The 5,743-nt window shown below is 49.9% G+C and overlaps 1 protein-coding gene across 1 annotated transcript in view; it reads left to right on the top strand.

Moving 5' to 3' along the window:
• Positions 1–5,743, top strand: part of LOC113213817 (uncharacterized) — a 19,919-nt gene that overhangs the window by 879 nt on the left and 13,297 nt on the right. The window lies entirely within an intron of this gene.

Here is a 5,743-nt window from a genome sequence, read left to right as displayed (position 1 = left end):
AGCTTCTTGCGCACACAGTTCCGTTTAACTAAAGGCTTACTATACCTCAAAAGAACCGCAATGATCTAACTTAAATTGCTTTGGAGAGCGTTTTTTTGATTTAATGCGCATCTCTATTTTAAACTTGAAATAGCTGTTTTTTTTGCCCAAATTCTTAAGTTTCAGTCCTGTGTCACCTTAATGATTGTGTCATACCTTACTCCACATCTGTTAAAAACTTAGGTATCATTTTAGAACCAACTCTAAGTTGGAATGAGCACTGTACAAGTGTGGCACAGAAGGTATTTGGCACACTGGCTCAGTTAAAGAGGAATTTCTCCTTCATACCACTGAAGATTCGGAAACTGCTTGTTAACACACTGATTTTTCCTCACATTGATTATGCTGCTGCTGTTTTCTCCAACATGTCTGTTTTAAATAACCAAAAACTACAGAAATTGCAAAATGCCTGTATCAGGTTTGTCACCGGAGCTAGAATGTGTGAGCATGTAACGCCTCACTATAGAGATCTAGGAATTCTGAAAGTGGCTGAAAGAAGAACACTAGCAATTGCCACGCTGCCCAGGTAGCAGAGCTGCATAAAATGTGCATTTCGTGTCCAATCTAAACCGCGCCTAAACCGTGTGTAGGCGCCTAATATGCACTTAAATGCGCGTTTAAGATGGGACATATAATGCGGTTCGAATGCAGTTTTCTATGTTTTGCTACCTGGGTGATGTTTAAAATTGTTAAACAAAAACAACCTCTATATCTGTATCATAAATATGTCTTCAACTCTACTGTCAATGTCAGAGTAACTAGGTCTAATAAACTCACCATCCAAATACCTAGTCTTCGCCTGGAATATTACCGTCATTCTTTTCATGCGATGTCAACAAAGTACTGGAACAACTTTAAACTGTATGAAATGTTAAATAAGTCGCAATGCACTGTCAGAAATTATGTCTTTAATGCTTTGTTTGCCAATATGTAATTAATTTTATTTCTCTTTGTCTGTGTACATAGTCATTGTTGTTAACTATGATAGAATGTGAGCAGAGCAGGTCTGTATTCGAGCGGGACTTAAAGTCCTTTTATACGGACCTCAATAAAATTTATTTCAATTTCAATTTATTTCTCTCTCTCTCTCTCTCTCTCTCTCTCTCTCTCTCTCTCTCTCTCTCTCTCTCTCTCTCATTTTCTCTCTCTCTCTCTCTCCTTCCCCAATCTTTCTTCCTCTCCTCTCCTTCCCCATCGCTATCACTTCGCTATCGTCTATTCCTTCTATTTCGTCATATCACGTTTTCTCAATCGTAAAAAGTTGCCTTATTTTTATAGTTTTTCTCCTTAATTGCTTTATGTTTTTTCATAAGAAGCTGCTGTTCTGACATCTTACATTTTTTTGTGTGCTAATGTAGCATGCATACAAGAGTAAGGAATAGAAAATTGTTGAAGAAATAATCCCTGTAAGCCAGATTTTCAAACGCTATGCAGAGAAGTATTTTCCTCCTTCCCTCCCCTCTCTTTCGGCAGCCCCTCGCCCGTCTGAATTATAGATCAGGGAATAATCTGTTTCGTATGATTATGACACCTCCTCTCGCATCGTGCCGGCAGCTTGTCACCCCTACACTTGCTTTGACGCTGCACGAAATATACAGGGGAAAAAAACGGGAGGTGAGTCGTAGCACTATAAGCATAATCAGAGATCATCAGCGTTCACAGCGAAAAGATTATCATCTCAGCGATTTTGCGCCTTTAAAAAAATCATCTGGTTTAGCAGAGAACGTTGTACACGAGGTTGTACATTTATAAACGCAGTCTTAAATTTTGCGCGCCGCGAAGAACTAAATCGGTGTGGTATAGTCTAAAACAAATCTCGTTCCCATTCAATGTGCATAAATTTGTAATTAACTACATTTGTCATTAGAAATTTTCACGTGAAACCCTTTTCTACAGTGTCAAAACCACAGGCGTAAATTTTTACCCACGTTTCAGAGCTCTTATTTTTTAATTTACTATAATTACTCACTGTAAAACCGCTTGAATTTTGTCACTGAAACCGTCTCTAATTTGTCTTCACGTTGAACTTAAAAAAGCTGCGACAGCCGGCTCCGGGGCACAATCCGTTGGCCAGTCCGACTCCCGGGACGGAGCCGTGTAAAAAGCTTTTTAAATAACAAACGCGATGCTCCACAACCCCCCTGCGCGCAACCCGATACCTCTGTTGTGCCGCGCTAAACCACACCGTGATGTCGCCGAGATAAACGTCTGTCGTCGAGGGGTGCAGTAGTGCAAAGCGCTTGCGGCCCCCACAACCCCGAAGGGGTCGTTGCAGTACTACGTGATTTGTAGGGGGGGGGGTGAAAATATTATGGGGCTCTAAAGGGTCAGGACCACTATTGAAGCCCGTTAAACCCCATAATAGGTTCCAATGTTCCTTATCCTTTGGGGACCCCGTAATATTTGTATTTCCCCCCCCCCCCTAAGTCACGTAGTTTTGGGACTACCCCTAAAGGGGCTCGAGCGTGTGGGTCCGGTGGCTGGCTGCGCTGGCCGCGCTGGCTGCTCAGCTCGCTGCCAACTCCCTCCCCCTCGTAAAGACGCCCCAGCGATGGCCGGCGCCGCGGCGCCAGCAGCTTGCCAGAGGAGAAGGGCGGGGCGCTGCGACCTCACAGCTCAGCGCGCGCCCCGCCGGGGCAAAGCTCTTTCTTTGTAAAACGAAAAATAGGAAAGTGTGCGCCTGCTTGTGCGCGTGAGAGCCCCGGCTCGCCCCGCCCCGCCCGCCCCGGGCCGGACGCCCGTCTGATATAAATAAAACACTTTGCGCGGCACTTTGAGTCCGTCCGGACCGGGCTCGGCGCGACCCAGGGGCGGCGGCACCTCCAAGATGGCGGCGCCACGCCCCACCACGCCCCGCCGCGCACCGCCCTCAACAGCCCTCCTCTCACGCCTTCTTCTTTGCTTTCCGGATGGTGGGGGAGAGCGAATTGTTCGCAAACCATCCCGTAATGGTCTCACTTCACAGACAGCAAACTGCAACGACGACTATAACAAGGAAGTTACACGCCGTACAAACTCCGCCACCTTTTGCTAAGCGCTCATCTCGGCGGCTTCACGGACAACAAGCCTGCGTCTCCAGATCATGTTTGTTAGCATTTAAAAAAAATAAGAAATGCCAACAGTTGTCATTAAAAGGCGATAAAGAAATAATAGTCTACCAACGGGAACGTGTTTATATAAAGTTTACTGTGTGTGCCTGCTCGCGTCTGGCTTGAGGTTGGGAAACCCTCGGCAAAAATAAAAATGCAAACGTGTGCGCGTGTGGGCTGAGCCGTCAGCGCCGCCTCCTCCTCCTCCTCTGCCTCCAAATCTCGAGGCGTATACATTTCCCGGGCGCGGCGGTGTAGCTGCGCTGCTCGGCGCTGCTGCGCGCGGCGCCCGCACGTGTGCCTCTCAGAGCCGCTTTCAGCGAAACGAAACGACATTAGGAGAAGCTTTCAGACGTCCCCCGGTGAAACCTCTCTAAACCGCAGCCCAAGCGGCGCGGCGAACCGGGGAGGATCCGACGGGCGGGGGGAGCACAGAGATGCGAGTAGAAAATGGGGGGGGGGGGGGGGAGAACAAAAGTCTTATATGGGGGGATTCGTTTCAGTTAACGATAATTTCGGTTATTTTTGCGAGAGCACGCGGAGGAGGAGGATTGGGGCTCATAGCTCGGCGCCCGGAGTGTATCGCCTCCACAAAGCTGAGCGGAGCCCCGCCCCGAGAGGGAGGGCAGCTGGCTATTGTCCGCTAATCCTATCAGACCCGTCCCAAAATGGAGCCAACCTAACCTCCGCTTGCCTGTGCGCCCCTCCGCTCCCCCGCGTGCTTCCGGGCGCGGGGCGAGCCCCTGCGGAGTGCTGGGTAGGCAACCCGACGACAGCCGTCCGGAGCGGGCGGCCTACCTCGGGGCGCTACACTGGCGCCCTCCCCGCTTGCGGAGGAGTGAGTGAGAGAAAAGTTACAACTTCTCTTATGGCGCGTGAGGGTGGCCCAAGGGATACTCAACTATCAGAAACCATTAGTGTCCATCCTTAAAATCAATATACAAAAACAAAAATCAAGGAAAAATTAACCTCGAAAATCAAGACAAGACAAAAACAGAAAAATCGGTGTACGCTTGAATTTATAGAGAAGCACCCACCCCTCGGGGCGAGCCGAGCACCTGTCTCTCTCGCACCCCAACTGAACGCGGCCTCGCCCAGCCACCACACCATCAGATAGCGCTGCCAAGCGCTGCGCTCGGGCCAGATGGCCGTGTCGTCCCTCTGCAGGCCATTTGAACCGATTAAAAGTTTTGATCGCTATCGCGACGGACCCGTCCTCGTGTGCTCCGGCTAACCCCCTGGAGGCTGTTTTAAATCCCCCGACACTGACCGTCACGAGAGACGTTTGCTCGGTACAGTCTGGGTCTGGATCCCCATCCCCCGGACTGTCTGCTGCCTCTATAGCAGCGCCAGCGCCCTCTAGCGGCCGCGGGCCAAAGTGACGCTGACCCATGCTGGCGCGGGGAGTATTCGCGACAGGGAGAAAAGGGGGGAAAGGGGCTCTTACACCTGAGCAGGAAATACTATTTTCAGTACTTTTATTTATTCACGGCCGACCGAGTCATCATCACCGGCCGGATTATGTTTATTTCGTGGCTTTTCTTTTTACATACTTACAACAACCTGTCGTCATGCACAATTATTCATCATTTCCGACATTATCGTTATTCTTACTGCCGAGCGGCGCGTCAGTCCAGGTCGAGCTTCTTGAATGAGCCCTGGATGCCGAACACGTCCGACGAGTTCTTGGACTTGCCCGCCCGCTTCGTCTCGTCCACCAGGAGCGCGTCCAGCGTGTGCAAGTACTCCTTGTGGTCCTCGATGCGCCGCCGCACCTCAGCTGCAACACGGGAGGGACCGCGCGGCTCCGGCTCCATCACCTCGTCCTGGGCAGTCGGAGAGGAGTGGGGGGAGAGAGAGAGAGAGAGAGAGAGAGAGAGAGAGAGACAGACAGACAAGTACTCACCGTGCATAGCGGGGCATGACTTGCCCTTGCCGCCGTACTCCTCGGGCATGGAGGTCTGCGACACGTATCTCTCGTAGAACTTGGGCATATCCTCGATGGTGTGCACGTGGAACTGAACATGGCAAGAAGTTGTAGGTGGTCGGGTGACTTCCGATTAGGGGTCGTTCTAATACTTGGGATCCATAGAGACACCATGATATTTCTTTTACCCCGGGATGCAAATAATATGGGGTGTCTACGGACTCCAATGATGTTCCTGATCCTCTTGGGAGCCCCATAATATTTGTACCCCCCCCCCCCAAAAAAAAAGTCACGTAGTATGGGAACGACCCCTTTATTGCGTTGCATTGTCGCAGCTTATCGTCTACTACGTAGGGGTATTCACTACCATAAAACTTGTACAGAGTACTCGGTATTACACCAAATTACGAGGTATTACCGGGTATTACGGCGGTATTACACGCAAAATTTTGCCACTTTATTGCAATTTTGTTATTTTTCGGTATTACATTACAAGTAATACCGCGTAATACCCAGGTGGGGTGTACGGGGTATTACGGGAGTGAACACCCCCACGACTACGTACTATTTCGATGAGCTCCTTCTTCATGAGGGGCTTGACCAGGTTCACGATGTGCTGCACCAAAGGGACCGAGTTGATGAAGTGGATGCCCATGAGCCGCACGGGCAGCCCCTCCTGCACGAAGAC

This window comes from Frankliniella occidentalis, unplaced genomic scaffold (assembly GCF_000697945.3).
Source record: "Frankliniella occidentalis isolate FOCC.00 unplaced genomic scaffold, Focc_3.1 Scaffold26, whole genome shotgun sequence".
NCBI lineage: Eukaryota > Metazoa > Arthropoda > Insecta > Thysanoptera > Thripidae > Frankliniella > Frankliniella occidentalis.
This window is presented reverse-complemented; position numbering and strand designations above follow the sequence as displayed.